General features: G+C 44.0%; 1 pseudogene; it reads left to right on the top strand.

Moving 5' to 3' along the window:
• Nucleotides 1-9,626: 9,626 nt before the first annotated feature.
• On the top strand, nt 9,627-12,215 carry LOC119519292 (annotated as a pseudogene).
• The last annotated feature ends 1,427 nt before the right edge of the window (nt 12,216-13,642 follow it).

Below are 13,642 nucleotides of genomic sequence, written 5' to 3'. Positions count from 1 at the left end.
GATACAGAAAAACTGGAACTCATACACTCCTAGTGGGAATGTAAAATGGAACAACCACTTTGGAAAACCATCTAGCTCTTTCTTATAAAACTAAACAAGCACCTACCCAAAGATGCAGTCATCTCATTCCTACTTATTTATCCAAAAGAAGTAAAAACACATGTCCACACAAAGACCTGAACACAAGTATGTTTATAGCAGCTTTATTGATAATAGACAAAAAGTGGAAGCATCCCAGTGTTCATCAACAGGAGAATGGATAACGAAATTGTGGTACAGTCATTTGAAAATGAACAAATTACTGATTCATGCAACAACACTGAGGAATCTCAAAAAAAAAAAAAAATATGCTAGTGAAAGAAGAACTATATGATTCCTTTTGTATGGAATTCCAGAGTAGACAAAACAAATCTATGGTGATAGGGTCATGATCAGCATAGTCTGAGAGTAGAGGTGGTATTGACTGGGAAGGGACTCAAAGGAAGCTTCTGGAAGGACAATAATGTTTTGTATCTTGATCTGAGTTTCACCTTCTTCACAAACCGAAAGCTTCATCGAGCTATACACTGAAGAGTTTGTGCCTTTTATGTAAATTACACCTTAATTTTTAAAAGTAAATACACAAAATAAAATGAGTGAACAGCTCCATCCTGAAAAGTCCTCCTTCAACCCCTCACCGGTGGGGAATGACGAATCTGCATGCACAGCTCCAGCCTCATTAGGGCGGACGGCGAGGGAGGGTGGGGCCTGGCCCGGCCTCTGGAGCTGCCAGTGCAGAAAAAATACTCACTCCCGTCAGTGAGTTATGATTAAGAATTTTCTTCCTGGCCTCCAAGTGTTTTACTGGCTCATCCATCAATCTGTCAGGGCAGCCATCAAGGCAAGAGCAGCAGAAAACTAACAGCTCACACCCAAACAGCCTGAATAATTCAATGCCTGCCACAGTCTCCGGATGCCAGGAGCATGAAGCTAATTTTTTTATTTATTTCTCAGGCTATGCAGTTTATTTCCATGGCCCTGCAGGCTCAGAGAGGGGGCATGGGACTTCCATGAGCCAAGAGAGGACAAGCCAAGACCACAGAGGCTGGGGTATCCCACCCTGATGTCTGGGGCAGGATACAGGAAAAAAGGGACACAAGCCAGGGCATTTTCAAGCAAAGACCCCCAAACTGGAAGAGAAAGAGTGAGCACTGAAACCCCAAGGCCCAGGTCTAAGACCTGAGTTGGACACTGCCCAGTTATGTGGTCTTGAGCAAGTGGTTTCCCTTCTCTGAGCCTCAGTTTCCCCAGCTACCAGATGTGTATGGTGAAATGGCACTTATATAGTGCTTACTATGTGTGCAGTCCTATGCTAATCACTTCACATATATTAACTCGTTTAATACTCAAATGGCCCTATGAAATAGTTACAACTTCATTCCCATTTTACATATTAAGGAACAGAGGCATAGAACTCACCCAAAGGAATCAAAGTCCCTACTTCAAAGGGTGAGAATCAAAGGAGATAGAGCTTACAAATCTCCAAACATCATGTATGGCACATAGTAGGAACTCATTAAAGCATAGCCACTGTTATAATTATTAAAATATCTCTCAGGGTCATTATCTTACTTGAGTTTAACAGTATATGAGGTTGACAGTCATTGTATAACCGTAGACAGGGAAACTGAGGCAGAGAGGTAAAATGGCTTGCTGAGGTTATACACATTCATACTAAAGATACTTCTCTGTCCTCAGATCCACCTCAGCACACTATATGGAGCTATTAAAACCAAGTTCCAAGTTTGATAGCCCAAACAGGCTATGCTTCAGAAAGAAAGACCTGGATTCAAATCCTGCCTCTGCCACTCTCCAGTTATGTGAGTCGAGCAGGGCCCTTTGCCTCAGCTTCCTTGCCTGTGAAATAGAATGAACCAAGCAGTTACACAGGTATCAGGAGCAGACTTGGGTGAGGGAGAGACCCAGGCTTGCTCCCTAGCCCTGCCACTTACTAGCTGCAGGACATCAGACAAACTGACTTCTCTGAGGCTCAGTTTCCTCAACAGCCAAACAGGGAGTCATAGCCCCAACCTTGTAGGGTTGTCCTGAGGATTCCATGAGGTAATGTTGGAAAGCACGTTAGCCCAGGGTCAGGTGCATGAATAAGTGGATGCTGTTAGTATTAGTCATGGAAGTTCCTGTTGGCCCCGGTCATTTTTGCAAAGGATCTTGGGAGCTGGCCTGAGAAACAGGAAGGTCTGCCCACAGCCACCTTCTCTCCACCCCAGGAGAGAAGCTTTGTGTCTTCCAGGAAAGGGACCTTCCTGGCCTCTTTGGAGGAGAAAAAAGATAGGAAATGCCTTGATTCATGCACCATCGCAAGAGCCAGAGGGATGCTTGCTGTAGTCTGGGCGATGTATCACATGGGAGAATGATGGACTTGGTGAAACCAAAGCACTCTCAGGATTTCTGAGTTGGGAGCCATTCTGGGTCTGCTCCAGAGAGTAATGGGCAACTAGCCTCGTGGCCGAAGCCCCCAGAGCCTCCAGGCTGGTCTGTTCCACCTGCATTCACCAGCTATTTAATAAACATTGAAGTAGGCCAGACCTAGTTGTGGGCAAGTCAGACAAGGAAGTTCCCAGTCACCAGGGGGCCCAGTCAAGGATATCTTTCACTTTCAGAAGCTAATCATGTTGGGGAAACTGAGGCAGCTCACTGGCTATGAGACTTCTCCCTCAGGACAATGTAGAGGAGATGCCTTGATAACACTACACCCTAAAACCGCCAATGATCTGCTTCTGAGAAGATAAGGTGCAGAGTGGTCAAACTCTCCTGCCTAAGGAAATGCCAGATAATTCCTCATTACCTGCTCCTCTCTCTTCCTGGCAGAAAGTTCTGGTAAGGGGTAAAAGAAGAAAGTCCTAGAGCAGTAGTTCTCAGACTTGAGCCTGCATCAGAATCCCCTGGTAGGCTTCTTAAAAAGCAGACTGCCAGGTCCCACCCTCTGAGTTTCAGTTCAGGAAGTCTGGATTGGGGCCTGAAAATGTGCATTTCTAGCAAGCTCCCAGGTAATGCCAATCCTGCTAGTCTGGGTACCACACTTTGAGAACTACTAATTCAGAGGAAAGACAAGAAGGATGGAGCTCAAATCACAGCCCCACCGCTCCCTTGTTGAGTGACCTAAGGCAAGCCACTTAATGTCCCTGAGAACCAGTTTCTTCAGGTTAAAATGGGGCTAATAATGCTCTCTCACAGAATCATTTAGATCAAAGGTAATATGTAAAATACCCGACACTTAGTAGGCCCTCAATAGAACGCAGCTCTAGATGATAGTTCCTTCAAGATGGATAAAGATAAGGCTTTCATCGACGAACACTAACAAAATAGACTCCTGGAATCCCTTTTTCTGATGGATGGCAAAGTCCATGGTTTCACAAAGCACTACTCTGTGAAGTCATCAGCAAAAGCCTGGGACTGGGGAGCATCACATTAGGCAGCACGGATGTTTGTATTTGTCTGTGCAGACAAAACAGTGCTAACCTGAAAAAAACAATTAATTCCCTGGCAGACAGGCTGTCTAACCTCACGGCACCCAGGGAGGGCCTGCCTGCCTCGGCTGGCCTGAGCACCACAGAAGCAAATCTTCGAAGTTGTTTTCTTTCTAGTTCTGACATGATAAAGGGATAAAATGCCTCATAGAGCTACTCATTCGGAAGACAATTCTATTAGCAATCCTCAAATGGCAAAATGTCATTGGCCAAATTATCCTGGGCAGGGAGTATTGGGGAGGTCTCAGATGTCATTTTGATGCAATGTGATCTTGGGAAAATCTGGGCTCTGGACTTTGGTTTCCTTTATACATAAAAGAGAGGGTTGCACTAGCAGACTTCTAAGACTCCCTACATCACTGGTGTTGTATAATTCTACATACAATAACCTGAGGTGGAATCTGAAACAGGGCTCCAAACGGGATCAAGAAAGGTTGGCGCTCTCACAAGTTGTAGGGACTGAGCTAAGAGTGTGGGTCAACTTCAGCACCATAGACAGCTCCAAGCAGTGGGGCTTCTCTGTGGAGGAAACTGCTTGAATCTACAGGATACCCACGTATGGGCACGACATTCACATTCTAGTCTAAATTAGGGTTTCTCAATCACAGCACTACTGACATTTGGAGCCATAATTCTTTGTTGTGGGAGGCTGCCCTGTGCATTGTGTGGGATGTTTAGAAGGATCCCTGGTCTCTGCCACTAGATGACACCCAGCAATCCCCCACCCAAATCATGACAATCAAAACATCTCCAGGCTTTGCTAAATGTACCTGGAGGGTGGGGACAAAATGACCTCTGCTTGATTTTAACCACTGATCTAGGTGAATAGCACTCCCTGGAGTTGTGCAGTGCCCATATGAGGCCACTGTCATGGCTCCACACCCGAAACTGTCCTTCTAGACTTAACAAGTCCAGGAACAGGACTGTGTTCTTCTCTTCTCTGGTGGCCAGCAATAAACAGGTTTTAAAAAAGCAAGTACATAAGTAAAAAATAAACAAAATAATTACAGACTGCAATAAGTACCGTGAAAAAATTAAACAAGGGAATGTGATAGATAATATGAAAGCAAGTGTCATTTTAAGTAGGATGGTTGGGAAAGGCCTCTCTGAGGAGGTGACAATTGAAGTTGCACTTGAAAGATGAGAAGGAACTACTTATAGGAACATGTGGGGAAGTGCATTCCAGGCAGAGGGAACAGAAAGTCCAAAAGTTCTGACACTAGAGAGAGCTTATGATATTTGAGGAATGGTGAGGAAGCCTGTATGGCTGGAACAGAGTGGGAGGGCAGGAGATGAGATGTGAGAAGGGGACAGGAGTCTGGTCATTTAGCATCTTGACAAGCAAGTTGCATTTTCAACAAAGTCCTTGAAGAAAATATATAGTACTAGTGAAAGAGTCTCTTCCTGTGTCCCCAAAACTCATGGGTGAAAGCCTCAGGCTTCTTCCACTATGAGCAGCTGCAGAAGCTGCAAACTGAACCCATACTTGCCACTGAATGTGAGGCCTGTGTCTTCTCAGTCTGTTTTCAAAGCTTCCATCTGCCCCCTTCTTTTCAGAAAACTGACAGTTTTTCTGCAGCTTATGAAAGTTTCCTGAATTTCTAACCCAAGGTCAAGACCAAGGAGATGCAGCACATTTTACAGAATCCAGGAACAAGGTTTGCTCTCTGACAAGTACATATCCTGCCCTAGATCCTACGGTGCTATTAAGCTTTTGAGAACATCTTGTGACTTAGTAAAATGGCAGGGTGTAGGGGGAGGAGAGGGAAAATAGCAATTTCCTAAGGATTTATGACCAAGTAATTTAGTTTTCCTGCCTGAATCATTGTGGCTTCTCTCTTCCTCAAGCGTCCTTCAAAAGTCAATGATTTCAATGCTTTAAGAACATGTCCTGGTCAGAACAGCCCCGTCTTTCCTGTTCAGTGAGCAGAGCATCGGGGGACAGCGAGGTCTTGCAAGGAGTTCCCAAGGCCCCCATATTAAAAAGCAATCCTAGCCACCGGGCCCTCTCCCAAATGCACATCATTCATCATTGGCTTACAAATATATATCTATAGGGAAAAGCTACCAGCTTGCTTGAATTTCAAAGAAGAAATGTACGTAGCTTTAGCCCTTGACAAGGATTTTAGGAATGAAATTCCTGGAAAAGGAATTATAATAGTGGAACCCACACATTTGAATTCCATAATCAAACAGAGCTGGGTTCAAATTCCAGCTCCTCTACTTGTTAGCTGTGCCAGTTTGAATGTTATGTCCCCCCAAACACCATTATCTTTGATGCAATCTTGTGTGGGCAGATGTATTAGTGCTGATTAGATTGTAATTATTTGATTGAGTGTTTCCATGGAGATGAGACCCACCCAACTGTAGGTGATAACTCTGACTGGATAATTTCCTTGGAGGTGTGGCCCTGCCCATTCAGCGTGGCCTTGATTAGTTTACTGGAGCACTACATAAGCAAAGACAGAAGGAGCGAGCTTGCTACAGCCAAGAGGGACACTGTGAAGAATTCACAGGAGCTGAGAGAGGAACTGCAGCTAACAGAGACATTTTGGAGATGGCCCTTAAAAGCAGACTTTTGCTCCGGAGAAGCTAAGAGAGGACAAATGCCCCAAGTGCAACTGAGGGTGACATTTTGAAGACAAGCTGTGGCCTAGAGAGGAATGTCCTGGGACAAAGCCATTTTGAAACCAGAACTCTAGAGCAAGCGGACACCAGCCACATGTCTTCCGAGCTAACAGAGGTTTTCCGGACACCAATGGCCATCCTTCAGCGAAGGTACCTGATTGCTGATGTCTTACCTTGGACACTTTATGGCCTTCAGACTGTAACTTTGTAACCAAATAAAACCCCTTTATAAAAGCCAATTCATTTTTGGTGTTTTGCAAAAGGGCAGCATTAGCAAACCAGAACATTAGCTGAGACCCCAGGCACTTGATTTCACCTTTCTGGGCTTGTGTTTTTTCATCTGTAAAAATGAAAATAATAATAACCTACCTCATAGGGTTCTGTGGGGGTATTAAAAGAGGTTCTGATAAAATGTAATCTTCATGAGAGAAGGTCCTGAAACTGTGTTATCATTATAACCACATGTCTTGCATGTATAAATAATGGTGGAGTGAATGACTTGGTGAGTGAGTTCGTGCATGAATAAATGATAAATTGGAGGAAAGAGATTCTTGTTATGTACAGGCAGAGTTTAGCAACTGTCACCTGTAATAACATGGAAATTAGAAAACATATCTAGTCTACTAGGTGGCCTATATAAGGAGATTTCAGGCAGAAATGTTGAAGATGCCACCTGTTTCTTCTTGCTGGTTATAGTAAGTTCAACAGGAGAGAAATAAACTAAAGGAATGACTGTTAAACAAAAAGAAGCCAGGACTTGCTGGTTTTGAAAACTGTCTGTGTCTCAACATGGCAAATGATGCTAAAATTAAGATATGTCTCCAGGCAAAGATCAAATACAGGGCACTGTCAGGAAAATAAGGTACAAAGATGAAGCTAAGGGTGTGACTATAAAACTCTTTAACACCTCATAAAAATCTGAGGTTTTGCTTCATTCAGGTAATCAATTATTTAAAAACAGGGATTTTAATAACCTTAAGTGTATTGTGCCTCAGTTGCCTTGGGATTCTCAGCAGAAGCTCAAGATTAAAAGGGGCTTATCTTAAAGAGATTTGTGGATGTCCTTTTTGTCTAACAGCATGAGCCCCAGTAAGATTCACAAAAGACTCAAAACACTTTTAAGAGAATTATATAGGCAGAAACATGACCAGCTTGGACTGAAAGAAACAGAAACTGCACAAATTGAAAAGAGGCCTTTGAAAACCACTCCCCCAAATTTCTACAGGAAGAAAGTAGGTTGAGAAAAATGGCTCATCTGCAAATACAGGTTACCTGCCATGGAAAAGGAATGATGACTCAAAGAGTGGAAATATGAGCTCAAAGGCTGAATCCAAGAGCCATAAATATTTATTCCCAGTCCTAACCAAGAAACTGCCAACTGTACCATCTTGTATTTCAGAATTGCTATGAACTGGTGATCCCTATGTCCCTCCTTCCCTCTGCCCCTTTTTGAACAGGAATGTCTATAGTAATTTTTCTATGCCTGCCCACTATTGTATGTTGGGTGTATGGGAGTGCAGATAACTTAGCTTCCAGGTCTTCAGAGAGACAGGAACAGAAGTCAAGGAGCTGTACCAAGGAAACCACACCTGAGGAGCCTCATGCAGACCTGAACCTGATTTATATTGTGAGCCTGACTTTGAGTTGATGCTGTAATAGTGTAAAACTTGGGGGGGCCTTGGGCAGGGGGGTATATTTTGCATATAGGAGGATTGTGAATCACTGCCACATGGAGGACATGCTAGCCAGCCTCAAGATGACCCTTGTGTAGTTCCATCTCACACTGAATAGGGCTGACCTGTGTAACCAAGAGGATACTGAGGAAATCACGGTGTGTTGATTTCTGAGGCTACGTCATGAAAAACATTCTTTCTTTTGCTCTCTCTTGGATCACTCAACTCTGGGGAAAGTGAGTCCCCACTGTGGGGACATTGTAAAAGTTTCTATGGCAAGGAGCTGGGGCCATGCACCATGTTGCTAGTGACATGAATGAGGTGTCTTGGAAGCCAAACCTCCAACCCCTTTAAGCCTTCAGAGACTGCAGCTCTGGCTGCCATTTTGCCTGCGACTCCATGAGAGATCCCAATCCATAACCACCAACTAAGCCACTCCTAAATTCCTGACCCACATAAAAAATGTGGGATAACAAGTGTTTATTGCTGTTTTAAGACACCAAGTCTTCGGGTAATTTATTGAGCATCAATAGATAACTAATACAGATTATAACACAGGCAACCTAGTCCTGGGAACCAAGTAAGACTTAATAAATTGTACCTGACGTCATTATTAATAGAAAGGAAGCTTTGCCTTGAATGATAGAAGATTAGACCAGACCCAAGTTAAGATAAGTAAACAGATATATTTTACTGCTAATTTGAGAGTGGAAGCAGAGTAATAGGGCAGAACCGGAGATAAGGGTGGGGCTGAACATATCCAACTTTCTGCTTTTCACCTGAAGACCTGGATAACTTCCATAAATCTCCCCTCCCATCAATTGTCAGATGGCAGAAGGATGATCATTATTTTAAAAACCGCTTTCAAGAACCTGGTGCTGAAATTTCATCATCTCTCGGAATTCCAGGAGTCCGGACTAGGAAAGGACTTCATCATGGGGCAGATTATTGTCTAGAAGCCGAGAAAAGCCCCATCCCTCTTCAGCCTGCAAAAGGTGGGTCAGAGCCTGACACACACACACACACACACACACACACACACACACACACACACACCAAAATTCTCAAGGGAATCTTGTCAAAATCTAGTTGCCTGGTTTCCACCCCTTAAGAGATTCTGATTCCTGTAGCTTTTGACCACTTAGCTCATATATGTTAAATGAATAAATCACCAGATCATCTGCACAATGGCACACAAAACTTGCCCAGATATGAATAAATACTTGACTGAAAAATTTCAAGTCAATAAAATTAATTTTTTAAATTTAGTTTCTTGAATGAGGAATGGAAGTCACTGAAGCCATGGAAGGGACTTTGTTAGGAAGGGTTGTGTGGCCCAAGAATGCCTGCAGGCAGGGACTCAGGTGCTGGCTGTAGGAATACGTGGGCTTATTCAGGGTCTGTGACTGCTGCAGGGGTGTGGGAGGGGCACACAGCATTTGCTATGGGATGCCCACGAATACTTCCTGACAAGGAAGGGAGGACAGAAGGGAGGGAGGGAAGGAAAAAAAGGAATATTTACTGAGCATCTACCATGCATAAGGCAATATAACAAATGTCTTCATGTATTTTGCTCAAACCTCCTTCACACACACTGAGAAAGATCTGATTGTTCTGTTTCCCAGATAAATAGAGGCTTAGATGGGCTAAGATAGGCAACAAACCAGAAGACCCAAATTTCAAACACAGGTCTCATGACCTCAAATTCCACAAAATTTCCATTACCGCTAGTGCCCCTTGGCTTATGTAGGGTTTGGCATGTCCGGAAGTGTTGGCCCCAAGCCTCAGTCCCCTGATCATGGGATGTGCTCAGTGGGTGGTGGCAGGTGAGCTCCTTCACACCTGCTGACTCTGCAGGAATCATTTATGCCCAAGGCTTTTTGTTTATGGAAATAACTGGCTGATGGATGGTGCTAAATTAAACCATCTGCAGGTGTGAATTATTTAGAGGTGGTAGCATTATTCAGCTGCAGTGAAACTCACCGAGGCCCAAGGCAAGGGGCTGGGGCTGGTCCCTCACAAGCTGTCCTTCCCCCTCCCCATTCCCCACCACCTAGCCATAGCCCTCCAGCTTCTCTGTCATGGCTACTAGCAGATGCCCACCCCCACCCCCACCCCCACCACACTCACACCTGGAATTAAATCAACTCATAAGAGAATCTTTGGAACGAGAAAAGACATGTTGCAGTACCTCTCTGAGCCTCAGTTTCCTCATCTGTAAAACAGAAATCATACTAGGATCTAAGTGAAAAATCAGTGAGTTAAAACTTGAGTTGCAGACCTTCTAGGGCCTGTCCATATGCCCTTGCCCTCACCTCTTGAGGACACATTGGCCCAACTTGCTGTTATCAGCACCCAAGGGCCAAAGTGTCCAAGGGCTGGCCTGAAATGCTGGGCTACCCATGCCTCTTGGAACAGGCACAACCAATGATTGACAGGAGTTGGTGTATAATACCCAAGCTCCCCAACTCCTCGGGTGGGGGAACTCCACACAATTTTCCAGAGTCTCCCAGTGGGATTCAGCTTCAGCTGCCCACAGTGATAACTGGTCTAATAATGCACTCTTTTTTGGCTCCTTCTCCTCCCTGTCTCACCTCCCTGTGCTCCTTCTGGTGTTTCTTCCATCCCCCAAATTAGCTTCTTGCACTCCAAGCCTTGTCTCTGGCTCTGTTTCTGGGGAGACTCAAGCTAAGGAAACATATAGGTTGCTGTTGTTATTTTATGAGGCTTAGAATCCTGTAGAGGAGAGGCAGCCATGTTCTGGGTGGGCCCAGAGGTCAGAGCCAGTACCGACCTGGAGAAACTACAGGAAAGCAGACTCAGCTTCTACAAAAGAAAAGCCCCGCCTTGCTCCCCTGGGACAAGATCACATTGATTGCCCTGCTCTGTGCTCTCCTGTCTCCAATTCCACCATGATCACTGAACCTGCTCTGGCAGCTCTCCCAAGGACTGCCCCACATGGGGCCCCATCTGGCTGACACACGGTGCTGGCCATTCATTAAACTCCTGGGCTGGGAAGAAGGAAGAGGAGCAGGAGATGATGGAAGGATAGCTGCTAGCTAGGAGGGGGCACTGTGGCAAAACTCTCAGGGAACCAGGAGAATGAGTGGACATGGAAATGTGCACAAGATTAGTTGAAGACCTCCAATCCTTCTCCTCCTCCTCATCATCTCTACCATTACCATCACCACCATCATCCCCATTATCACCTTCATCCACATCACCACCACCAATGCCAACACCATTATCACTGTCTTCACCAGCACCATCACCACCATCACCACTATCATCACCATCACCATCATCACTCTCACCATCATCACCACCATTATCCCCATCACCACCATTACCATCATTACCACCACCATCATCCCCATCACCATCATCACTCATCACCACCACTATCACTACCATCACCACCGTCACTACCATCACCACCATCATCACTATCATCACTATCACCACCATCATTACCACAGTCTCCACCATTATCCCCATCACCACCATTACCACCATCATCCCCATCACCACAGCCACCATCATTATCACTGCTGTTACTGGCCATTTTTATGAGTCGACACTTTAAGTATTTCCTACCCTTGCCACAACTCTGCCTCTAAGGACTATTACTCCCATTTACTGAGGAGGAGATTGAAGATCAGACAGGTGAGGGAATGTCCCAAAGTTATCACAATCACAAAGTATCTGAAGTGAATTCATACCAGGTCTAGCTGGCAACAAACCCATGACTTTTAACCACCCCTACATTCATTCATTCATTCAATAAACATCACTCTTTTGAGTACGTTCTATGTGTCATTTCGATATCAATTTCTACAATGCCCACTTTGTGCCAGCTCCTTGGACATGCACACTGGGGGCTTCTTCTGTGGCGGGGGAGGGGGGGGTGGGGGGAAGCAAGGGCATAGAGAGTTGAAATAGAAGGTTGGAGAGGCACATGCTGAAAAAGACCAGGGAAAGTACTTTGTGAATTGAAATATCACATCCAGGCCGCAGCAAGATCCTAAGATGCCACTATGAGGAAGTGCACATGTCCAGCTTCGAAGAGTTCAACCAGGCCTCAGAGCAATACAATGGGAAGACCATGTTCACCTACTTTACAGGTTCTAAGGACACTGGAGGGAAAAGCTGGTGCCCAGACTGTGTGCAGGCTGAACCAGTTGCAGGGACAGGGGCTGAAGCACGTTAGTGAAGGAAATGTGTTCATCTACTGCTACGCAGGAGAAAGATCTTATTGGAAAGATCCAAATAATGACTACAGAAAAAACCTGAAAGTAACTGCAGTGCCTACACTACTAAATTATGGGACACCTCAAAAACTGGTAAAATCTGAGTGTCTTCAGGCCAGCTATTCTCTGAAGATTAAGATTTGATGATGGCAATTGTACCTTGATTTCCTGACCTTGCTGTAGTATAAACAAAACTACATAATTGCTTTGAATTCATGTTAGCAATAAATAATGATTTATTTTAAAAAACTAACATATGTCTAAACAAGAGTGCTATTAAAATTCTCATGAACCCTCAGTTTCCTTGTAATATAGAAGAATCTTTAAAATATGGATAAAATAAGTCTTCAGGAATAGCAGCAATAACTAAAAGGAATGTATTATTGGAAGAGACAGAAATATGTAAAAGCCCCTAATATTGCAGTAGAGAGCATCCAACCCTTAGGGGGTTTAAGACTTTTTACCTTAAATTCTCTGAATCTGCAAAGCAATTGATATTCCTAAACTCTTTCTTTGGCTTAAGAATATAGACTCTAACCTCGCCACTGAAGGAAAGCACAGCACAGCCAATCCAGCCTCTACTTAATCCAGGTACTTTGTTCTGCAGCTGTGGGATGAAGTGGATTGCAAAGAGGGGACTAAAAAGAATATATAACCTAGTGATGTGAAGAACTCCAGTCCTTGAGTCAATCCCACTGATTCTCCAATTTACTAGCTATGTAACTATATGAAAGTTCTTTAACCTGTCTAAACCCAGTTTCCTTTCCTATAAAAAATGATTGTTTTGAGAAATATGTCAGCTTTCCTAAAAATGAGCACAAGTGCCTGAGGCTCCATATCTTTATTCTAGCCTAAGGTCGAGTCTATTTAGTTCACCAATCTTCTCCCTTCCACCACTAGGTCAGTAATTTATCAGTAACCCTTCCTTAAAGCTATGTTGCAAAGCAAGTGGTGGTAACACGTATGTTCTCCTTTCCTTCAGAATTTAGAACTTTTAAGCAAATTCTTACTCTACAATTTAAAGAAGTCATATACTCTATTCTTTTCATTCTGTAGACAAGAGGGGTGGAGTAGCTGGTCCAGGAGATGTATTTGCCCAAGGTACCACGTATGTCCTAGGCTTACAGGGCCGGGATGTATGTGGCCCTGCCCTGTCCCCCATCCTCCACTGTCTCCTTAAATTGGTCTAAAGCATCCAACGTTTCAGTTCTTAATCAGTTGACTGTATATACTAATAAAAATTTACAAAACCACAGGGAAATCAAAGTTGAACAGTTCTGGTATAACAGAAATCATCTACTAACAATAAAAGTTAGTTGGATTAAATAGCACACTAAAGGCTCTAGGTGCTGTCACAACAAAGGTAGGTAGAAAGAGTCTTTTTTGTCTTCATCGTACAAAAGAAATATATACATGTCTTAAGAGCCTGGTCTGTTTCTAGCTTGCCATTTTTCTGATGTGTTATTTTGCTGTTGCTGCTCTGCCAGGGCTTGTTGAAGGCGCATCCACTTCCGGAGATAGTGCTGCCAGTGCAAAATTTGCTGTTCATCAATAAATTTTGCAC

Source organism: Choloepus didactylus, chromosome 23 (genome assembly GCF_015220235.1).
Source record: "Choloepus didactylus isolate mChoDid1 chromosome 23, mChoDid1.pri, whole genome shotgun sequence".
NCBI lineage: Eukaryota > Metazoa > Chordata > Mammalia > Pilosa > Megalonychidae > Choloepus > Choloepus didactylus.
The sequence above is the reverse complement of the archived record's forward strand: the minus strand, read 5'-3'. Positions and strand labels throughout refer to the sequence as shown.